This window comes from Sminthopsis crassicaudata, chromosome 1 (genome assembly GCF_048593235.1).
Source record: "Sminthopsis crassicaudata isolate SCR6 chromosome 1, ASM4859323v1, whole genome shotgun sequence".
NCBI classification, from domain to species: domain Eukaryota; kingdom Metazoa; phylum Chordata; class Mammalia; order Dasyuromorphia; family Dasyuridae; genus Sminthopsis; species Sminthopsis crassicaudata.
Window position 1 is genome coordinate 363,861,176 of NC_133617.1, and position 23,625 is coordinate 363,884,800.

A 23,625-nucleotide genomic window follows, 5' to 3' on the forward strand; every position below is an offset into this window, starting at 1 on the left:
ATAACACCTTTTCTTAGGATAAATTTGTTGAATTGTTATATTAAAATCAAAAGTGATTTGAGAAATAGAAGGTTTTGATTTAGCTTATTGAAAACTAGGATATATAAGACTAAGACTGAATACTGAGGAATGACAGGAGAGGAAGATAGAGCAATGGGTCAAAAGCAACTCTGTATGGAATGTTTGAGGAGAGAAACAACTGGAGCAATCAGCTGACTTTTGTTCCAGAAGGAAGGAAGGAAAAAGAAACCAAATAAGGAAGAAAGAAAGGAAGAAAAGAAAGAAAAGGAAGGAAAATAAGGAGAGAAGGAAGGAAGCAAAAGAGGAAGGAAAGAAGAAATGAACAAATGAATGAAAAGAATGTAAGGAGAAAATAATTGAAGGAAAGAAGGGAAGAGAAGTAAGGAGAGAAGAAAGAAGTAAAGGAAATAGGAAAGAAAAAGAAGATAAGGAAAATATGACAAAAAGAGAAGAAAGAGTGCATAAAGAAAAAGAAAAAAATAACACTAATCACAAGAACTTTCTACTCAATGCGTTTAAATGTATAATCTTATAATAACATGCATTTATTTTATTCTCACAGAAGATAGAAACAATCACAGGCTATCAAATGAAATCAAACTTTCCCAAAATCATTTTGACTTCTTAACTGTTGAAACACACCAAAAAAAAAAAAAAAAAAAAGAAGAAAGGGATAAAAGTTTATGATGTCTCACTTTCCTTCAACTTTTAATTCTTTTGAGTGAAAGTGAAAAGAAATCAATAATAGTATCCATAAACTGGAGAAAATTCTTATAAGCCACCACTGGGGGAATTAGTCAGCGGGAATTTATTACAATTAAGGATTATAATCAAATCCTGAAAGACAGATGCTAAAGGGGACCGAGATCCATCTAGGACAACTCTCATTTTTTCCCATAAGAAAACTGATGTTTAGAGAGAATAAGTAACTTGTTCAGTAAAGACCCAAACTGGAATTTTCTTTTCCTCCAATTTCTACCTTTGTCGATATAGGGAAATAACAAAAGCCTAGACACACAATATTGATAACTGATAGAATTTTTAAGGTTTATGACATTTCTTCTATGCCTTTATCAAGTAGATCTATTAATTGGGATCATTAAGTTTCAGTATTTCCACTGTATAGTAAAGGAGGCTGTCTGGTTTGCCTGAGATTATACTTATTAAGAGTCAGAAATATTTGAGTTCTCAAGCCACATATGGCATGTTTTTCATTAAAGTTAGAAGAAATACACATAGATAGAGAGAAGGAATGCTAATTGATGAAGAATGGAGAAAAATAAGGGATAAGTGAAAAAAGAGCAAGAGAGTCCAAAAAAAGAATCAGTATGAAAAAAAAGGATGGGGGTTGGCTTTTGTCAACATGGGAACATAGGGAGAACTGTTGCCAGTTTTTTTTTTCATATAATGTGAGAAACCATGTATTGTAAAAAAGGCATTCTATGGAGCTTGTGAGTCATAAAAAATTAGTTCTACTAGTGTGAATATTGTCTAAATATCTACATCACTGCATTGTCCAAATGATTCACAATAACACTTTAGAACAAATTAAGTCTTTCTAGGCTTTTCTGAAATCAGCCAGCCCATCATTTTTTTTATAGAAAATGTTATTTCATGCAAATTAAGACAACTCTGAGATTTTATAAGAAATCAAGCCATTCTCCAATTGATAAATGGTCAAAGGATATGAACAGACAATTTTCAGATGATGAAATTAAAACTATTTCCACTCATATGAAAGAGTGTTCCAAATCACTATTGATCAGAGAAATGCAAATTAAGACAACTCTGAGGTATCATTACACACCTGTCAGATTGGCTAAGATGACAGGAACAAATAACGATGAATGTTGGAGGGGCTGTGGGAAAACTGGGACACTGATGCATTGTTGGTGGAGTTGTGAAAGAATCCAACCATTCTGGAGAGCAATCTGGAATTATGCCCAAAAAGTTATCAAAATGTGCATACCCTTTGACCCAGCCATACTACTACTGGGCTTATACCCCAAGGAACTACTAGAGAAGGGAAAGGGTCCTGTATGTGCCAAAATGTTTGTGGCAGCCCTTTTCATAGTGGCTAGAAGCTGGAAGATGAATGGATGTCCATCAATTGGAGAATGGTTGGGTAAATTATGGTATATGAATGTTATGGAATATTATTGTTCTATAAGAAATGACCAACAGGAGAAATACAGAGAGGCTGGGAGAGACTTACATCAACTGATGCTGAGTGAAACGAGCAGAACCAGAAGATCATTATACACTTCAACAATGATACTGTATGAGGATGTATTCTGTTGGAAGTGGATTTCTTAAACATAGAGAAGAGCTAATCCAATTCCAATTGATTAATGATGGACAGAACCAGCTACATCCAGAAAAGGAACACTGGGAAATGAATGTAAACTGTTATTTTTACCTTCTGAATCCAATTCTTCCTGTGCAACAAAAAATTCGGTTCTACACACATATATTGTATCTAAATTATACTGTAATATATTTAACATATATAAGACTGCTTGCCATCTGGGGGAGGGGGTTGGGGGAGGAAGGGAAAAAATCTGAATAGAAGTAAGTGCAAGGGATAATGTTGTAAAAAATTACCCATGCATATGTACTGTCAAAAAATGTTATAATTATAAAATAAAATAAAAAATTAAAAAAAAAAAGACAACTCTGAGATACCTCTACACACCTGTCACATTGGCTAAGATGACAGGAACAAATAATGATGAATGTTGGAGGGGATGTGGGAAAACTGGGACACTAATATATTGTAGGTGGAGTTGTGAAAGAATCCAACCATTCTGGAGAGCAATCTGGAATTATGCCAAAAAAGTTATCAAACTGTGCATACCCTTTGATCCAGCATTACTGCTATTGGGCTTATATCCCAAAGAAATACTGAGGAGGGGAAAGGGACCTGTATGTGCCAAAATGTTTGTGGCAGCTCTTTTCATAGTGGCCAGAAACTGGAAGATAAATGGATGTCCATCAATTGGAGAATGGTTGGGTAAATTATGGTATATGAAGGTTATAGAATATTATTGCTCTGTAAGAAATGACCAGCAGGAGAAATACAGAGAGCCTTGGAGAGACTTGCATCAACTGATGCTGAGTGAAATGAGCAGAACCAGAAGATTGCTGTACACTTCAATGCTGTATGAAGAGGAGCTATAATAAAAAAAAATTGTCCAAGATAAAAAAGAAACAGAAATCAGTGCTTATCTATCTATCTATTCATCTACCTACCTACCTTACTATCTATTGATCTATTGTTGTGACTGTCATAATAAAAAAAAATCACAAGAAATAAAAAAAAAATAGTTGTCCAATGAACAAGGTATGTCACTTTTTGCAATTTAATTGCTGAGAATCAAAAAGTACTAAAACAAAGTAAAATGATTGATAAAAAATTAACTAAAAATTAGAATTGAACAAATAGAAAAGAAAGCCTTAACGAGACATCAAGGATCCATCAAACAAAACCAAAAAAAATTGATGATAAGTGAAACATGAGAACTAGATCAGTGTATATAGCATGAGATTATATGATGAGCAAATCTGATGGATATGACAATGGGATGATTCAGGCAAGTTTCAATGATCTTGTGATGATGAGAGCCATTTTTTTTTCCAAAGAGAGGACTGTGGAAAAACTGAGGGTAGATCACAGCATAGCATTTTCACTCTTTTTTTTGTGGGGAGGGAGGAGGGCTGCTTGAATTTTATTTGCTTTTTCATTTTTATATGATTTTTCTCAAATATATTATATATTGGATATAACATATATATGAACCATGTTTAGCTTATATTAAATTACTTAAATTAAATTAAATTACTCCCATAGGTATATGGGAGGGTGTGGAGAGAACTGGAGGAAAATTGGAACAAAAGATTTTAAGAGTCAATTTTGAAAAATTATCTTTGTATTTGTATTAAAAATGAAAAATGTCAACATATTTTTTAGAAAATTATATTTCTGAAATTTTTAACAAATATAATTAAATAAATATAGAATCATGAGGATTGATATTTTATTAGTTTACATTAATACTTATTTGATAAGAAATATTCATAAATATAATATTTATTTTCAAATTTTTGTTTCATTCTTATTAATGTTTCAAAAATTCAAACAAAAGCCAGTGATAAACTTAAAAGAGTATTCTTTCCAGTTATTATTCCAAAAATTAAAGTATTTTAATCTTTGTTCCCCACCCAGGACTTCCTGTTGAATACCTAACTTCTCTTTGCAGATGCCAAATTAGATTTTTATGACTGCATAGCTAATGAGCTGTATTTATCATTTGGTTAGTTAACTGTAGTAGACAGAACAGTGCCAGTACAGATGGAACAAAATATGGAAAGCACTATTCTGGAAAATCATTTGTTACAATACATATTTTAGCCATGGAACATAAAATGTTATAATTATAAAATAAAATAAAAAGTGGATATTTGTTAGCCAGCATTCAGAAACCTCAATGACATTTGTTCTGAGTCCCACCATATTCACATTTTAATATTAAAATTTGCACAGATGTAAAATCCTCTACTGGCTTCATGTGCCCCCTATGTAAAGATCCCATGTATGTCTTAAATAATTTGTTTTTATTAATTTTATAATTATAACATTTTTGACAGTACATATATAGGGATAATTTTTTACAACATTATTACTTGCACTCCCTTCTGTTCCAAATTTTCCCTCCCTTCCCTCCACCTCCTCCCTTAAATGGCAAGCATTCCCATATGTTATATGTTAAATATGTTATAGTATATCCTAGATACAATATATGTGGTTATAAATGATTTTTTTGTTGTTGTTGCACAGGAAGAATTTGATTCAGAAGGTAAAAATAACCTAGGAAGAAAAACAAAAAAAAATGCAAACAGTTTACATTCATTTCCCAGTGTTCCTTCTCTGGGTGTAGCTGATTCTGTCCATCATTGATCAATGAGATCTCAATTAGATCTTTTGTTGTTGTTGTTGTTGTTGAAGATATACACTTCCATCAGAATACATCCTCATACAGTATTGCTGTTGGAGTGTATGATGAAATCCTGGTTCTGCTAATTTCACTCAGCATCAGTTCATATAAGAATGTCCAAGCCTCTCTGTATTCATCCTGCTGGTAATATATTACAGAAAAATAATATTCCATAACATTTATATAACAGAATTTACCCAACCATTCTCCAATTGATGGGCATCTATTCATTTTCCAGTTTCTGGCCACTACAAAAAAAGGCTGCCACAAACATTTTGGCACATACTGATCTCTTTCCCTTTTTTAGTATTTCTTTGGGATATATTCCCAGTAGAAGCACTGCTGGATCAAAGGGTATTCACATTTTGATAACTTTTTGGGCATAATTCCAGATTGCTCTCCAGAATGGTTGGATTCTTTCACAACTCCACCAAAGATGCAGCAGTGTTGCGTTTTCCCACATCTCCTCCAACATTCATCATTATTTTTTCCTGTCATCTTAGCCAATCTGACAGGTGTGTAGTGGTATCTCAGAGTTGTCTTAATTCGCACTCCTCTGATTAATAGTGATTTGGAATACTCTTTAGTATGAGTGGATATAGTTTCAATTTCATCCTCTGAAAACTGTCTGTTCATATCCTTTGAGCATTTATCAATTGTAGAATGGCTTTTATTTCTTATAAATTAGAGTCAGTTCTCTATATATTTTGTAGATGAGGCCTTTATCAGAACCTTTAACTGTAAAAATGTGGGAAAACATTTTTACAGCTAAAAGTTATGACTCCTCTACAAAATATTAGAGAATTGACTCTAATTTATAAGAAATTAAGCCATTCTCCAATTGATAAATGGTCAAAGGATATGAACACACAATTTTCAGATGAAGAAATTAAAATTATTTCTAGTCATATGAAAAGGTGTTCCAAATCATTGTTGATCAGAGAAATGCAAATTAAGACAATTCTGAGATATCACTACACAACTGCTAGATTGGCTAAGATGGCAGGAAAGGAAATTTTGAAAGTTGGAGGTATGTGAGAAAATTGGGACACTGATGCATTTTTGATGGGGTTATGAGCATATCCAACCATTCTGAGGAGCAATTTGGAATTGGACTCAAAAAGTTATCAAACTGTGCATACCTTTTGATCCAGCAATGTTACTACTGGACTTATGTCCCAAAGAGATATTTAAAAAGGGAAAGGTACCCACATGGGTAAAACTGTTTGTGGCGGTGCTTTTTATAGCGGCTAGAAACTGGAAATTGAAGTGGTATTCACCAATTGGAGAATGGCTGAATAAGTTGTGGTATATGGATGTTATTGAATATTATTGTTCTATAAGAAATGACCAGCAGGATGAATACAGAAAGGCTTGAAGAGACATACATGAAGTGATGCTCAGTGTAATGAGCAGACCCAGGAGATCATTATACATTTCAACAACAATACTACATGATGATCAATTCTGATGGATGTGGCTCTCTTCAACAATGAGAAAAGCCAAATAGTTCCAATTGATCTGTAAGAAACAGAACCAGCACACCCAGAGAAAGAACATTGGGAAAGGAGTATGGCACACAACATAACATTTCCACTCTTTCTGTTAATGCTTGCTTGCATTTTTGTTTTTTTTTTCTTCTTAAGTTATTTTTATCTTTTTTTATAAATCTATCTTTCCTGTGCAACAAGATAATTGTATAAATATGTATACATATATTGTATTTAACATATATTTTAACATATTTAACATATGAGACTACCTGCCTTCTAGGGAAGGAGGTGGGGAGGAGGGGAGAAGTTGGAACAGAAGGTTTTGCAAGGGTCAAAGTTGATAAATTATCCATGCATATATTATTTAATATAAAAATATAATAAACATATTTTAAATAATTTTGGACAGGATCTTACTGTCCAAATTCCTCCTATTCACCCATATTGGATTTGTCACTATCCCTTCATTTTCCTTGGAAATAAATGTTCTGAAAAGTATAATATTCTTACAATGCTTTTTTGTATGCTATGAAATTCACTGTTCTTTCAGTTATTTTTTTTAAATCACAATATCCTACCTCTCTTTAGCATAAAATGAGGACATTAAAATAAGTCAAAGAACTGAAAAACGTTTGTTTTGTTTAGGATATTAAAATGTGAATATGGTGGGACTCAGAACAAATGTCATTGAGGTTTCTGAATGCTGGCTAACAAATATCCACTTTTTTTGCAAATGATAGGGAATCATTTCTGCTTTAAAGAACAGGGCTGTGACAATTAAATGATATTTTAAGAAAATCCAGTTTACAATGTTCTGAAAATATAGAAAAGATAATAGCATGATAAGTGATAAGGGCTTGAGGTAGAGTAATTGAAATGTAACTATATTCAGTGAGACCATTTATAATGTTTCCATTTAACTTAAATCATGCAAAATGATGATCAATTGTTGAAACTGAAAATGTTAAAACTGGACAATATAAGACTTATTGAATATATTTTTAAATGCTTTGATATTTCATGTCACCCTGTGGAAGAGAAATTCAGTTGCATCTACTTTGCTACAGGCATAAGAACAAGGAACAATGAGTGAATTGTGTAAAGACAGATTGTATCTTAATGGAAGGAAACACTTCTTAATACCAGAGATCTTTCAAACTAGAATGGCTTCCTACCCTGGCATATTCTCCCCTAATACAAGGTCATCAGAGAAATCCTGGTTGATCAATATTAGTATATTTTAGAGATGGAAAAGTTAGACTAGATAACCTCTAAGAACCTTTACAATTGTGATAATTCATTCTTAATCCTACCGCCTCCACTCCTTTAAATGCTGTTTCCCTTGTCCTTACTACTTTGCTATTAGTGTAATTTCTGATCACATCATCTCGCTTGTTTTCATCTAAGATATTTAATATGAACAGAATCATAGATGTGGGGAATTTTAGACAGTTTTATTATAATGGTAATCATAATAAAATGTGAAGATGATAATTCAATGAATATTTATTTGTTCAGGTTATCAAATAAGCTGAGAATAATTTGAACAGTACTATAAAATGAGCTATGAGCTATTGAAATGGAATATTGCTTTTTATAGTCCAACATTTATTTCACACAATTCCTATAATTGCATAGTGTTGAATTTTAAAAACAAATTACTTTGATCTATCAGATAGTCATGTTATTAAGGTAAAGTTTCTTAATAATATGAAAGTTGAATGCAAAATTTTAGTTGTAATGACTAAGTTTGGATGTGAAATAAAGATGTGTTTTATTGCATATAAGAACAGAGTGAGATGTATTTCCCTCATGAATTATGCTAGGATCATGTCATCAAGATTAGGAATTAGACCCTCTAAGATATCCTGTCTATAAACTTAGCCAGTATAATGACAATTTATTCTATTCTTCTGAAAGTCCTCCTTCTGAAATGTATCCTATAACTAATTCTACTGTCTTTCTTCAGAATGTTTTTTTTTTTCCCTTCTACTTAACTAAAACAACTTCCAAGCACCTGAGTCAGTTTCTTTCCCCTACCACCTACATATTTTTCAATATAGATAATAAAAAAAAATTGCTCATAATACATGAGTCAATCCAGATGAATTCCTTAAATTTTCAAATCAATGAATTGCATTAAAAAAAAAAAAAACTCTTACAAGCCTTTTCAGGTACCCTTTAAACTATAGTTATCTAAATAAGAGGTTTTAACCAAATCAAAGCAATAGGGCTTTGTCCTAGGTGAAAAACATTATAGGACAACACTTATACAGCTTCAACAAGTAAAAATTCAGGTTAGCATTTCATTAGTAAGAATAATTAAAATAGAAAGTTGGCAGATGTTTAACCATATCTATGGTGTACTTTTCCCAAGGTCATTGTCTTAGTACTTATGAAATAGCCTCTCTAGCATGTAACTCTTGTGTCTTAAATTACTTTTTTTTCCCCCTAACTCCATTACAAGAGACAATATCTCAAGATATTTTTTTTAAAGGCATATGTCCTGAAATCTGAATTCTCATGCTAAGATTATTAATTTGCTTTTAATAGGCACCTTTTTTTTTTTGCTGCTTTCTCTGGATATACTTTGTGATTTTTGCCCTGGGCAAAAAACATGCTAATTATTGATCTTCCTGTTCTTACACATAGATATGTATCAACAGCAGGGAACCAAGAAAATATTCAAATCAATTAAGCCTAAAAAAAAGTAATTTCACCCCAAACATCTAGATACTAGATACTAAATGTTTTTTTTGTCCTACAGTACAAAGAATTATTTCTATCCCTAAATTCATTTTTCTTAAATAAGTTGGCTAAAAGAACTGAGTCAAAGCTCAAGTACTTCATTTAAAAATCCCTTTAAAAATCAATGTTATAGTAATGTTTGTAAAGAAAGAGAATTATGGAATGTTGTTGTAGATATTTTTTTGATTTGCCAAAATAAAATGTATATGCATATAGATAGTGTAATTTACTTTCCTGTTTCCCACAAATAGAAGATGTAATGATCCCAAATACTTTGATTCAAGTTAAGAATCTATGGATATCTGTTTTTTTAAGCAATCTCTTTATCTGAAGGCAAAAGAAGTGTAACTTGTATATTAAAAAAAAAAATCCTTTTTTTCTTATGTAAGAACAAATTTATTGTCTGATAGTAGCACCAAATTACAATCTCCTTACTGTTATGTTAATGATCAGCAAGGTAAATGCCTGAGGCATGGCCCAAAGGCCTTAAGCAAGCTAACTAAAATTCTAGCCATTCTAAAATATTCAAAATGGAAAATTATTTTTACTTTATGAAATTTAGTGATTCTATTTAAAATAATGCCCCATGTAAAGAGCCATAGGCTATTGAAATTTCTTTTTTTTTTAATTTTATTTATAAATTTTTGACAGTATATATGCATGAGTAATTTTTTTTTTATATCATTATCCCTTGTATTCATTTTTCAACATTATCTTCTCCCTCCCTCTACTCCCTCCCCTTGATGATGGGGAACCCCATATATTTTATATGTGTTACAACATAACCTAGATACAATATATGTGTGTAAATATCATTTTCTTGTTGCCCATTAAGTATTAGATTCCGAAGGCATAAGTAACCTGGGTAGATAGACAGTAGTTCTAACAATTTACGTTCACTTCCCAGTGTTCCATCTCTGGCTGTAGTTGTTTCTGTCCATCATTGATCAACTGCAAGTGAGTTGGGTCTTCTTTATGATGAAGATATCCACTTCCATCAGAATACATCTTCATACAACATTGAAGTGTACAGCAATCTTCTGGTTCTTCATTTCACTCAGCATCAGTTGATGTAAGTCTCTCCAAGCCTCTCTGTATTTCTCCTGCTGGTCATTTCTTACGGAGCATTAATATTCCATAACCTTCATATACCATAATTTACCCAACCATTCTCCAATGGATGGACATCCATTCATCTTCCAGTTTCTAGACACTACGAAAAGACTTGACTCAAACATTTTGACACATATAGGTCCCTTTCCGCTCTTTAGTATTTCTTTGGGATATAAGCCCAATAGCAGCAATGCTGGATCAAAGGGTAAGCACAATTTGATAACTTTTTGGGCATAGTTCCAAATTGCTCTCCAGAATGGTTGGATTCTTTCACAGCTCCACCAACAATGTATTAGTGTGCCAGTTTTCCCACATCTCCTCCAACATTTATCATTATTTGTTCCTGTCATCTTAGCCAATCTGACAGGTGTGTAGTGGTATCTCAGAGTTGTCTTAATTTGCATTTCTCTGATCAGTAGTGATTTGGAACACTCGTTCATGTCAGTGGATGTAATTTTAATTTCATCATCTGAGAATTGTCTGTTCATATCCTTTAACCATTTATCAATTGGAGAATGGTTTGATTTATTATAAATTAGGGTCAGTCCTCTATATATTTTGGAAAGGAGACCTTTATCAGAACCTTTGACTTTAAAATTATTTTCCCAATTTGTTAGTTCCCTTCTAATCTTGTTTGCATTAGTATTGTTTGTACAGAAACTTTTTAGTTTGATGTAATCAAAATCTTCTATTTTGTGATCAATACTGATCTCTAGTTCTCCTCTGGTCATAAATTCCTTCCTCCTCCACAGGTCTGAGAGGTAAACTAATCTCTGTTCCTCTAATCTATTTATGATCTCATTCTTTATGCCTAAATCATGGACCCATTTTGATCTTATCTTGGTATATGGTTTTAAGTGTGGATCCATATCTAATTTCTGCCATACTAATTTCCAGTTTTCCCAACAGTTTTTTCCAAATAATCAATGTTTATCCCTAATGTTGGTATCTTTGGGTTTGTCAAAGATTAGATTGCTATAGATATACCTTTTTTTGTCCTTTGTATCTAATCTGTTCCACTGATAGACTGGTCTATTTCTTAGCCAATACCAAATGGTTTTGGTGACTGCTGCTATATCATATAGCTTTAAATCAGGTACACCTAGACCACCTTTATCTGACTTTTTTTTCATTAGTTTTTTTGCAATTCTCGACCTTTTATTCTTCCATATGAATTTTGTTGTTATTTTTTTCTAGGTCATTAAAATAGTTTCTTGGGAGTCTGATTGGTATAGCACTAAAGAAATAGATTAGTTTGGGGAGTATTGTCATCTTCATTATATTCACTCAGCCTTTCCAATTATTTAAATCTGACTTTATTTTTGTGGCAAGTGTTTCATAATTTTTCTCATATAATTCCTGGCTATTCTTTAATAGATGGATTCCCAAATATTTTATACTCTCAACATTTGTTTGGAATGGAATTTCTCTTTGTATCTCTTGCTGTTGCATTTTGTTGGTGATGTAAAAAATGCTGAGGATTTATGTGGATTTATTTTGTATCCTGCAACTTTACTAAAATTCTGAATTATTTCTAATAGCTTTTTATCAGAGTCTTTGGGGTTCTCTAAGTTTACCATCATATCATCTGCAAAGAGTGATAGTTTGATTTCCACATTTCCTACTCTAATTCCTTTAATCTCTTTCTCGGCTCTTATTGCCCAGGCTAGCATTTCTAGTACTATATTGAATAGTAATGGTGATAGTGGGCAACCTTGTTTCACTCCTGATCTTACTTGAAAAGGTTGCAGTTTATTTCTGTTGTATATTATGCTTACTGATGGTCATAAATATATGCCTCTGATTATTCTAAGGAATACTCCATTTATTCCTATCTCTCAAGCATTTTTAGTAGGAATAGATGTTGGATTTTATCAAATGCTTTTTCTGCATCTATTGAGATGATCATATGGTATTTTTATTAATTTGGTTATTGATATAGTTGATTATGCTAATAGTTTTCCAAATATTAAACCAGCCCTGAATTCCTGGTATAAATCCTACTTGAGCATAGTGTATTGTCCTGGGGATGATTTTCTGAAGTCTTTTTGCTAATATCTTATTTAAGATTTTAGCATCAATATTCATTAAGGAAATTGGTCTATAATTTTCTTTCTCAATTTTCGATCGACCTGTTTTAGGTATCAGTACCATGTCTGTGTCATAAAAGGAGTTTGGTAGGACTCCTTCATCCTCTATTTTATTCAAATAGTTTATATAGCATTGGGGCTATTTGTTCTTTAAATGTTTGGTAGAATTCACATGTAAATCCATCTTGTCCTGGGAATTTTTTCTTGAGGAGTTGATTAATAGTTTGTTCTCTTTCTTTTTCTGAAATGGGACTATTTAAGCAATTTATCTCCTCCTCTGTTAATCTAGGAAGCCTATATTTTTGGAGGAAATCATCCATTTCAAATTGGCACAAAGTTGGGCAAAGTAATTCCTTAGTATTTCTCTAATTTGCTCTTCTTTGGTGGAAAGATCCCCCTTTTCATTTGTAAGACTAACAATTTGATTTTCCTCTTTCTTTTTTCTGATCAAATTTACCAAAAGTTTATCTATTTTATTGGCTTTTTCATAAAACCAACTCTTGGTTTTATTTATTAATTCAATAGTTTTGTTACTTTCAATATTATTGATTTCTCCTTTTAATTTTAGTATTTCAAGTTTGATTTTTGGTTGGGGGTTTTTAATTTGGTCTTTTTCTAGCTTTTTCAGTTACAGGCCTAATTCATTAAACTTCTCTTTCTCTATTTTGTTCAAAAAAGCCTCTAAAGATATAAAATTTCCCCTTATTACCGCTTTAATTGCATCCCACAGATTTTGGTATGATGTCTCATCATTGTCATTATTTTGGGTGAAATTATTAATTGTTTCTATAATTTGCTGTTTCACCCAGTCATTCTTTAAGATGAGATTATTTAGTTTCCAATTACTTTTTGGTCTATTTACTCCTAACTTCTTACTGAATGTAGCTTTTATTGTATTGTGATCTGAAAAGAAGGCATTTATTATTTCTGCCTTCCTACATTTAATTTTGAGATCTTTATGTCCTAATATATGGTCAATTTTTGTATAGGATCCATGAACTGCTCAGAAGAAAGTATATTCCTTTCTATTGCCATTCAGTTTTCTCCAAAGGTCTATCATACCTAGTTTTTCTAATGTTCTATTTACTTTTTTAATGTCTTTCCTATTTGTTTTGTGGTTTGATTTGTCTAAATCTGAGAGTGCAAGGTTGAGGTCTCCCACTATTATAGTTTTACTGTCTATTTTTTCTTGTAACTCTCTTAACTTTTCCTTTAGAAAGTTATATGCTATACCACTTGGTGCATATGTGTTTAGTATTGATATGGCTTCATTGTTTATGCTACCTTTTAGCAGGATATAGTTTCCTTCCTTATCTCTTTTAATTAGATCAACTTCTGCTTTTGCTTGATCTGAGATAAGGATGGCTACTCCTGCTTTTATGGCTTTACCTGAAACATAATAGATTCAGCTCCAACCTTTTACCTTCACTCTGTATGTATCTCCCTGCTTTACGTGTGTTTTCTGTAAACAACATATTGTAGGTTTCTGACTTTTGATCCAGACTGCTATCCATCTCTGTTTGATGGGAGAGTTCTTCCCATTCCCATTTACAGTTAAAATTACTAATTCTGTATTTCCTGCCATCGTATTATCCCCAGATTATGCTTTTTCCCTTGACCCCCCTGGTGTTTTACAACTTACATGTACAATTCATGTTTATTATACTTCATTGAGCCTACACTGACTGTGGGGAGAGTCATCACTAATAGCCTCTGTGTTATTGCTATGTGCTTGTGTAATACCTCCTATGCTGATGGGTTTTTGCATACTTGTCTCTAATAAGACTCTTCAGCCAGAAACCTGCTAGCAATCCCCACTTCCCTTTGGTGCTTTTCATCTCCCTTCCTGAGAAGGGAAGGCATGATTATCTCCTTTTTTGTGCTTTCATCTCCCTTCCTGACAAATCAGAGGGGGCACGATCACTTCCTTTTTGGGTTTCTCACCTCCCTGAGAAGTCAGGGATGGTGTGACAACCTGTGTTCTAAAAAAAAAAAGAAAGAAAGAAAGAAAGTGGGAGATGTAAAGGGCAAGAACTGAACAAATGCACTTGGATAATGGAGCACGTGAGACTAATTGCCAATTGGACAATTCTCTATTAACATGTTTGAAAGATGAGCCTTCCCAACTATTCTGTGATGGCTGGATTGTTGGGTGTGGACAAAGAAGAGGAAGTTACATGAGTGGGTGGAGTAGGAGGAGGAAATTGAAACATTCTTCTGGCCTTGGGGAGAGAGGAAGGAGGTGAGGAGATTGCTAGATCTAATCCCCTGACCGAGAGTGCAAAAGACCAAAAATTAAAGACTTTTAATTATCCTGACTCCTGCTGATTCTAAGAGATCCAGGGTCCTAACACTGTATGAGGATGTATTCTGATGCAAGTGGATATCTTTGAAAAAGAGAAGATTTAATTTAGTTCCAATTGATCAATGATGGACAGAATCAGCTACACCCATTGAAGGAGCATTGGGAAATGAATTTGGGCTACTTGCATATTTTGTTTTTCTTCCCAATTTATTTTTACCTTCTGAATCCAATTCTTCTTGTGCAAAAAGAGAACTATATAGTTCTGCACACATATATTGTATCTAGGATATACTATAACATATTTAACATGTATAAGACTCCTGCCATGTAGGGGAAGGGGTAGAAGGAGAGAAGGGAAAAGTCAGAGCAGAAGTGAGTGCAAGGGATATAATGTTGCAAAAATTACCCAGTCATATATTCTGTCAATAAAAAGGTATAATAATAATAAAAAAAAAAAAAAAAAAAACTATTGTCAGAATTTTTGCTTTTTTACTCAATTAAAAAAAAAAATAAAAAAAAAAAAGTTTAGACCTATTTTAGGGCAATAGGGAGATTGTCCAAACTTCCTCTGCAGGGGACAGTGGTTGAACTGAGCCAGTGCTAACTTCTGGTGGTGAGTGGCAGGGCCAAGCCCTGATATTCTGAGGTTTAGGGGCTCACTGTTTTCCTTTTGTATTTGTGTTGGTTTCCTTATAGCTAATCTGCTGACCTACTGACTTGCAATTTGGACAGAGTTTCCAACACCATTGTAAATTCCCCATATAAATTCTTTGACATTCAGAGCCCACACTGCCCCGGGACTCTGTACTGCTTTCCATGGGCTTGGGAGCCTCTGGTCAGCTGCCTAATCTTGGCTCACCTCCTTCTATGCCTGACTGAAGCAGACTTTTTGTGAAAATCTTCCTTAATATCTTCTGATGGGAATTTTTTACACTCAAAATATTTATGTTTCTACCATTCCATAACTAGTTCAGCAACTTAATTTGCTGTTAATTTGATGGATATGGGGAGAGCTCAGAAAAAGACATGTCTCCTTTCGGCCATTTTGGACCCTCCTCTTCCTAGTTTTCTCAAACCACATACGGATAGATCACACTTTTAAAATGCAGAAAGAAGACAAGCACTTTTACATCCCAAATGGTAAATTGTTTCCTTTGTAATTTAGTTGACCGAGAGAAATATCAAAGACAAATCATGCTTTCTCTCTCTCTCTCTCTCTCTCTCTCTCTCTCTCTCTCTCTCTCTCTCTCTCTCTCTCTCTCTCTTTCTGTCTCTGTCTCTGTCTCTTACACACACACACACACACACACACACACACACACACACACAGAAACACACAAGCTGCTTTTTTCTTAAGTTCCCTCCTAACAATATCATGAGGAGAGGGAATCAATCATACAGTGGTTTTAACTCAATCATTCTTCTGTTCTCAGGCCCTCTTTGGGTCAGAGGCAAGATTGGGATTTCCAGAGCTACAGCCATAGAAGTGGCAGCAGCAGGCTGGGGCACATAGGAAGGAGAGGATGTCAAGAAGACGTTCCAAGGATAGGGTTTCCCTGGTTCTTTTTTCACTTTCTTCAATTCAAATTGTCACACATTTACCAGCCACAGTGGTATACTCTCCTCCAAAGGCTCCTTTCCATTTAATTATAGTTTCAATTGTTGGCACACCCAAATCTCTGGGAATTCAGCACTTTTGTAAGAAGACATTCCTTCTGAATGGGGCACATGCTCAAACAAAAAAAAAACAGTATTTACTTAATCCCAATTCTTAAGCCTATTTCCTAAAGGGCTATCTTCCAGGACACTAGATAGGTTTTTAGAGCCAGCTACCTTAAGTTGTTACTTTCCCATGATTCACAGTATCTTGTCCCCTTTGATGAAGGAATCATCTAATCTTACCAAAAGGAAATAGATATACTCTTAGGCACCCAGGCTGTTTACCAGTTCCTACCAAAGAGAAAGTACTACTATGGACTCTAACCACTTAGAGTTCCCCTTGCTCACTAATTTCTTGTCTGCCTGGGTTGTTCACAGAACTTATATTACTGATTTCAATCTGTTCTCCACTGGCTTTTCAACTGAGCCAAATTATTCCTCTAACATTGCTAGCTCATTTACTTTCATTTCTGCTTTCTCCAAGTGTCTCTCTTTGGGAATTTACCTGATCAGACTAGGGGTTCCTGAGCTGAGTCTAAAGATTACCAGAGAACTCTTGAGAGGGTACCTTCAAGGATACAGTACAGGAAAGAACCCTAATGAACAGGAAATATCCTAGAATAAGTCCCCAAAGCTCTGTGGTACAGCAGTCTTTACCCAGATTAAAAGCAGAGATTCTCCAGGTAAAGAAGCAACAAGGATTTACTACTATTTTATGAGAAAGACCAACTCCCAACAAAGTGTCATCAGTAGATGAGTGCAAATGAAAGCAGCAAATCAGTATTATATCCCTAATTTCAAATCCACACCCCCTTCTGACTTTTTCCTCCCATTTACTGGGGAATCTAGTCTTACACTCTAACCTACCCAGAGACAAAGAATAATAGTTAATGACACACTATTTACTACATTAGGAACTTAATGCTGATTGTGGGAGAAAAAATAGGGAGGACAGGAAAGAAATGAATGTTTATCTAAGATAAGTGAACACTTGGGGTTTTGGTATAGTCCAATTTGTTATTGCAAAGCTGACTTCCGGCCAAGATGGCGGCGTGGAGGCAGACAGCTGCTTGAGCTCCTCATTTTCTCTCAGAACTTACTTCATGACAAGCCTCACACTTGATGCTTGACCCAGAAAGAAATCCACGGATGATCACCAAGAGAAGACATCCTTGAAAGTCGCCAGAAAAGGTCTGTGTTTGCTCGGGGGAGGGTCAATCAGACTGGGCACAGACTGAAGGCAGGCAAGCCAGAGCTAGACAGGCAGCTCACATAGCTCAGACCGGAGGGGGAGGGGTACGATCTCTGCCATTTCTGCAAAAAGACTTTTTTCCCCAGTGTGGATACTCCATCTTGGCAGCAAGCCAGGAGCAGCGGAGAGGGTATAAACACTGGAGGTGAAGATTAAAACCCCAAAAAGCCAGCGTCTCTCAGAACCCAGCCATCCCCAACCCCCACCTGAACTGACTCAGCGAGTTCTCAGAGCCTCAGAGCCCAGACTCAGTACAGTCATTGATGTTCTGTTAGTGGCTCTCTGCTGCCCTACCCCCAGTGTGTAGAGGAAGCCCATTAATACAATCCAGCCCCATCCCCCCAAAAATAGACCTATTGTTTCTCTTGTCAATTTGCATCCATCGATCTGGGAGGAAGCTGCTAAAGAAATAAATAAATAATTTCCTACCCCAGGGACAGACCCCAAAAGATTTTTTTAAGCATGAGTAAAAAGCAAAAACGAAACATTGATTCCTTCTACACAGAGAAAGAGCGGGTATCCAACCCCGAGGAAGTTAACAGCAGAGAGTCAGCAGATAACAGCCTAAAGGGGAATGATTCCTGCCCTCCATCACATAACTCTCTCCTCGAAGAGACTATTAAAAAGTTAAGAGAGTTTGAAGAAAAATGGGGAAAGGAAAGGGAAGCTATGAGATTGGAGTTGGAAAAAATAAAGAATTCACAGGAGATTCAGGGAAACAAAATTTGTGAATTAGAAAAGGTTAAAAATCACAGGAAAATAGGATTTCTGAATTGGAAAAGACAAAAAAAAAGTCTCAAGAAAATAGGATTTCTGAATTGGAAAAAGAAAATAATTCTCTAAAAAAATTAGGAAAATGGAAAAAAATTCAATAGAGCAAAATAATTCATTTAAAAGTGAAATTGGGCATTTACAAAAAGAACTAAAAACTGTGAATGAAGAAAATAACTCGTTAAATTCAGGATGGAACAAATAGAAATGAATGATTCATTGAGAACCCAAGAATCAGTCAAACAAAACAAAACAAAAAAAAAAAAATGAAAAGCTGGAGAATAACGTCAAATACTTACTGGGAAAATCTATAGACCTGGAAAATAGATCTAGGAGAGATAATCTGCGGATCATTGGACTTCCTGAAAACTATGACCAAAAAAAGATCCTAGATGCTATTTTACAGGAAATTATCAAAGAGAACTGTCCAGAGATAATAGAAACAGAAGGGAAAGTAGATGTTGAAAGAATTCATTGAACTTCTTCTGAAATAGACCCTAAAAAAAGAACACCACACAATATTGTGGCTAAGCTGCAGAATTACCACACAAAGGAGAAAATCTTGCAAGCAGCTAGAAAAAAAAAAAAAAAAACAATTTAAATACCAAGGTGCCACAATAAGGGTCACAGAAGACCTGGCTGCCTCCACCTTAAAAGCTAGAAGGGCCTGGAACCTGATATTCCAAAAGGCAAAAGATCAAGGATTGCAACCAAGAATAAACTACCCAGCTAAACTTAGCATCTTTTTTCCATGGAAGAAGATGGTCATTCAATGAAATAGAGGAATTCCATATGTTTATAAGAAAAAAACCAGACTGAAACAAAAAATTTGATCTACATCCACAAGACTGAAGAGAAACAGAAAAAGGTACACTGAACCCTTGAGAACTGTATCTCTGTAGTGGGTATATAGAAAGTACGCATGGATAATTTGATTTTACTGATATAAAAGAAAAAAAGGGGGGGTATAGTAAAGGGAAGGGGGTAGTATCAGAAAAAGGGGAGGGAGTGATAAAAAGAGGGAAACTACATCCCAGGAAGAGGCATAGAAAATAAACCATATCTGAGGGAATTTAGAGAGGGGGAGAAACATTGTGTGAATCTTATTCTCATCAAAAGAGGCTCAAAGAGTAAATAATTGACATATTTGTTTTTCAGAGAATTCTTTCTCACCTCATTAAAAGGGGGGAGAGGAAAAGGGAAAAGGAAAAGGATAATAAGGGAAGGGACTTGGAGGGAGGGGGGAGGGATACTAAAAAAAAGGGTGGGCTGCGCGTCACAAGTGGGGTATATAAATTAAATATCAGAGAAGGGGTTCAGGGGGGTCAAGTGAAAAAGCATAATCTGGGGATAATATGATGGCAGGAAATACAGATTTAGTAATTTTAAGTGTAAATGTGAATGGGATGAACGCTCCCATCAAATGGAGATGGATAGCAGACTGGATCAAAAATCAGAACCCTACAATATGTTGTTTACAGGAAACACACTTAAAGCAGGGAGATACATACAGAGTAAAGATAAAAGGTTGGAGAAGAACCTATTATGCTTCAGGTAAAGCCAAAAAAGCAGGGTTAGCTATCCTTATCTCAGATCAAGCAAAAGCAGAAGTTGATCTAGTTAGAAGAGATAATGAAGGAAACTATATCCTGCTGAAAAGTAGCATAAGTAATGAAGCCATATCAATACTTAACATACATGCACCAAGTGGTATAGCACCTAACTTTCTAAAGATTGCTGTACACTTCAATGTTGTATGAAGATATATTCTGATAGAAGTGGATATCTTCAACATAAAGAAGATGCAACCCACTTCCAGTTGATCAATGATGGACAGAAATAACTACACCCAGAGAAAGAACACTGGGAAGTGAATGTAAATTGTTAGCACTACTGTCTATCTACCCAGGTTACTTCGGAATCTAATACTTAATGTGCAACAAGAAAATTGTATTTACACACATATATTGTATCTAGGTTTTATTGTAACACATGTAAAATGTACGGGATTGCCTGTCATCGGGGGGAGGGAATGTAGGGGGGGGGATAATTTGGAAAAATGAATACAAGGGATAATATTATAAAAAAAAATTACTCATGCATATATACTGTGAAAAAAAAATTCTACAAAAAAAAAACTAAAAATAAAATTTCTGTAAAATAAAAAAAAAAAAGAAGTAGTAATGGCACAGGGGATCAGAGTCAAGATCATGTAGAACAGACAGTTCTTGTCTGAGCTTTTCCAGGTTTCCCTCAGGTCAACGCCGAATCAAGACTCTAAACTGGTTTGGAATGGTAGGACCCATAAATACGTGGAAAATAACACATTTTCAGCAGAAGATATGTTTCTCTTTTGGAAAGGGCTGTCTCAATCAGTCACAGGGGGAGGTGGCTAGGTGCAGGTCAAGGGCAGGGATCCAGGGTAGGGAGGATTCCATATGCTGGGTAATCTGATGGGAAGTTTTCAACAAAAATTAAACATCATCTGTTATTCTGTCCTGGTTCAAAAGCTAGTGGACAAGCAGACTAGCTGTGAACCCTCCAACATAACTACAGAAGGTAAATAGTGAAATTCTAGAACCCATCATGATGTGTGACTTGGTCAACCTTACCTGAAAAGAGGAAATCAGTAGCACTAGTCCCAGGAACAGTGTGAAACTGCTGTCACCTGTAGAGGAAACTTGGGACAATTTCCACTTTACTCTAAGAGCAGACATCAATCTTATAAAATGAACAACAACAATAATAAAAAAGAAATTTGGTAATAGATAGCTTTTGGAGACAGGGAAGAATAAAACTCAAACCCTAAGAACACTAAAAGAAATATCTCTAGATGAAACCTCAAAGGGTAATATAAGTTTGAAGACTAAGGAAGAATACAAAAACTATGTTCAAAAAGAGTCAGAAGAAAAATGGGAGGTGTTAGCTAGGCCGCAACGAGTAGGAGGGCCGCCGCGGTGGGCCTGGAAGCCTAGGGCGTGGGCCCGGGTGGAGCCGCCGCGGGTGCAGATCTTGGTGGTAGTAGCAAATATTCAAACGAGAACTTTGAAGGCCGAAGTGGAGAAGGGTTCCATGTGAACAGCAGTTGAACATGGGTCAGTCGGTCCTGAGAGATAGGCGAGCGCCGTTCCGAAGGGACGGGCGATGGCCTCCGTTGCCCTCGGCCGATCGAAAGGGAGTCGGGTTCAGATCCCCGAATCCGGAGTGGCGGAGACGGGCGCCGCGAGGCGTCCAGTGCGGTAACTCGACCGATCCCGGAGAAGCCGGCGGGAGCCCCGGGCTTCTGGGAAGAACCACCCCAGCCAATGAGCTTGCCCCCTCTATCAAGTCAACCTGAGTTCTCACCTTGTAATTGTCCAGAAAACCTGAATTCTCACCTTGTCACCATCCAGACAACCCGAGTTCTCACTTAGTAATCCTAACAGGGAGGGGCAAAAGGAGCTCTGGAAAAGGAAACAAATTGGCTGAAGAAAATCACTCTTTAAAATTACTTCTGATAAAATGAAAAATAACAACTCCTTGAAAAACAGAATTTGTGAAAGGGAAAAAAAAAAAGCTCCTGAACAAAACAACCTATTTAAAAATTCAATTGACCAAATGCAAGAGATATGAAAAATCAAAAAAAATCAAAATAAAGAAAATTAATCACTAAAATTAGAATTGAAGAAATGGAAGTGAATAAGTGAATGAGACATCAAAAATTAGTCAAGCAAAACCAAAAAAAATAAATAAATAAAAAAAGAATAGAAGAAAATGTAAAATACCTCAATGAAAAAACAAATGACTTGAGAAATAGCTCCAAGAAAGGTAACATAAAAATTGTTGAACTGCCTGAAAATCACAATGAAAAAAATAACCTAGACAACATCTTTCAAGAAATCATCAAGGAAAACCACACTGATATCCTAGAATCAGAAGGTAAATTAGCCATTGAAAGACTCTATCAATTACCTCCTGAAAGAGACCCCACAAGAAATTGTATGTCAATTTCAGAATTGTCTTATAAATGGGAAAATACTGCAGCAACTCTAAAGAAACAATTCAAATATTAAGGTACCACAATCAGCATTATCCATGACCTAGCAGCTTCCACTTTAAAGCATCAAAGGGCCTTAAATATAATATTTCAAAAAGGAACGTGGACTGCAGCCACTAATAAAAAATCCAGCAAAATTAAGCATTGTTTTTCAAGGAAAAAAATGCAATCTATTTTTGATGGGGAAAAAAAAAGCTAAACAGAAAATCTGATCTTCAAACACAATAGTCAAGAAAAGCCTAAAAAGGTAAAAAGGAAAGAAAAAAAATTGTTCTTTTTAAAGTTTAAGAAGTTGGTATCCATATATGGGAGAATGATATGTTTAATTCTTGAGAAGTTCATCATTATTAGGAGTATACTTAGAGGATGCATGTACAGTTTGACATTATTATGATGATATAAAAAGGAACTATGAGTGAAAAATTATTATACTGGAAGAAGAGGAAAGCGGAGGTAAATTGAGGTAAATTACATCACCTGAAAAGGCAAAAGAGACCCATTACAATTGAGGAAAAGAGGGTAAAGGGATGAACATTATATGAACATTACTGTCATCAAATTTGGATCAAAGAGAGAAGAAAAAAACATATTGTATCACCTTATAGGATAATAGAAGAAGAAAGGGGAAAGAAAAGAGGGAGTGTAATAGAAGGGAGAAAAAGAAGTAGAAGAGAAGAGGGATAAGAAAGTGGGGAAGAACTGTAAAAGACGATAACAGATTGAGGGAAGTGATGATCAGAAGTGAAGCACTGGAGATGAGGGAAAAGAGGAAAGAAAAGACAAAAGTATATCTTGGGGAAATAAGAGGGTTGAAAAAACAGAATCAATATCAACAGTAAATGTGAATAGGTTGAATTCTCCCATAAAACTGAAAAAAAAAATAATAGAAGACTGGATTAAAAATCAGAATTATACAATATATGGCTTACCAAAAAAAAAAAAAAAAAAAAAAAAACATTTAAGGCATAGTAATATATACAGAGTAAGGATAAAAAGCTAGAGCAAAATCTATTATGATTCATTGAAAAAAACAAAGCATTAATAATCCTGATCTCCATGTATTATACTGCAACGACATTATATGATGACCAATTCTGATGGAAGTTTCTCTTTCCAACGAGGGGACTGCAATGATTTTGTGAT